General features: G+C 41.6%; 1 pseudogene; it reads left to right on the top strand.

Moving 5' to 3' along the window:
* The first annotated feature begins 902 nt into the window (after window positions 1-902).
* Window positions 903-1,814, top strand: part of LOC106749641 — a 5,491-nt pseudogene continuing 4,579 nt past the window's right edge.

The following is a 1,814-nucleotide window of genomic DNA, read 5'->3' as shown; positions in this document are numbered from 1 at the left end:
GGGAGGGGTAATTTTTGTGGGAACCGCGTGAGAACAGATTTCCTGTTCGTGGTAATGCTGAGGGGGTGGAGGAAATGCGGGTGGGGGGATTAGGTTTTAACCGCGTGAGAATAGATTATCTGTTCGCGGTTATGCAATGAAATTCACAGAAGGGATGGAAGGAAGGTGTAAAGGTTACAGAATACCGCGTGAGAACAGATTATCCGTTCGCAGTAGTGTTATGTTAATAAAGGGGAGGTGGGAGAATCCGCCAGCAACCCCGAGGCTCCAGCACGCCAGNACGTTGGACCGCTTAAGAACTACTTATGTGTTCGCGGTAATGCAGTTGGCCTCACAGGGAGGGTGGGAGGGGTAATTTTTGTGGGAACCGCGTGAGAACAGATTTCCTGTTCGTGGTAATGCTGAGGGGGTGGAGGAAATGCGGGTGGGGGGATTAGGTTTTAACCGCGTGAGAATAGATTATCTGTTCGCGGTTATGCAATGAAATTCACAGAAGGGATGGAAGGAAGGTGTAAAGGTTACAGAATACCGCGTGAGAACAGATTATCCGTTCGCAGTAGTGTTATGTTAATAAAGGGGAGGTGGGAGAATCCGCCAGCAACCCCGAGGCTCCAGCACGCCAGCTTGCTGTCTTAGCGGGTTTCATTCGCTCGAGGAGCTGGCGTGCCTTCTGCGCCTCGGCACCAAGCCGCCGGCAGATTATTCCACGAGGGACCCGCTAAGCCCTCACCCGTACCACTTGGGGGGAGGGTAGCGTAAGTCCAAGCCAGAGCCCCGTCAGCCGCCAGGAGGAGTGATAGTTGCGACCCCCTCCAGCGTTTCCGACTCACACCACGAGGAGGTGGGGTTGGCACGTGAGAGGTGCTGAGAACCAACATCTCCCTTCTGAGAGTCAGTGTATTATGAGCTACTGCAACCGAGTCAAACCATTAATGCTGAACGCTACCGACGACAATTACTCAACTTTGAATCGAGTACGCAAAGAAAAACGCTTGCAATACGTCAAAAAACATGACAAAATTATTCTTCTCTATGACAATGCTAGACCACATATTGCAACACATAGTGAAATCTTGGAGGTATTTGGATGGGATGTCTTGCTCTACTCGCCCTATTCACCAGACGTTGCTCCTTCAGATTACCATTTGTTTCGGTCAGCATGAACTTTCTGAGCAGCACTTCAGTTCTTTCGAAGATATGAAAAAATGGCTCGATGACTAAATCGAGAGAACCTGAATTTTTTACCGCGGAATCCATGTGTTACCCGAAAAGTGGGAAAAGGTTGTAGCTTCCGAAAGGCAATACTTTAAATAAGATATAATGTACCGTTCTTCTGAAATAAACATGAAATTTTGTAACAAAAAGCAGCGAGAATTAATTCAAGCACCTAATATAATAAAAAATTATAATAAAAATATTATAAAAAAGAAAGATAATATGGAGAAACATTATAACAACAGAGATTATACAACTCAAACATTATTTCAAAGTCAATAATTTGAAGTAATTTAAAAATGTTGTACATATGTTGTATTAATCTGAGATATGTCAAAATAACATTAAAAAATAATTTTGTGGTTGTATTTTCAAGGGATTTTATTATATTAATATTTGGGAAAATCACATTATCAACTAATCTTTTTGGAACATTAATATAATATTATTTATAAAATCATTTATACATAAAAATGCATATATCAACATTCATAAATATTAATTTAATATTTCTTGTTTACTGAGATATTTCTACATTTATCGTATCTTTTGTCTATATAGAATGTGTCTGTCTATGTCCTATACAAGAAGATCTCGAT

Source organism: Dinoponera quadriceps, unplaced genomic scaffold, assembly GCF_001313825.1.
Source record: "Dinoponera quadriceps isolate SergipeBrazil2010 unplaced genomic scaffold, ASM131382v1 scaffold4148, whole genome shotgun sequence".
Lineage (NCBI taxonomy): Eukaryota > Metazoa > Arthropoda > Insecta > Hymenoptera > Formicidae > Dinoponera > Dinoponera quadriceps.
The sequence above is the reverse complement of the archived record's forward strand: the minus strand, read 5'-3'. Positions and strand labels throughout refer to the sequence as shown.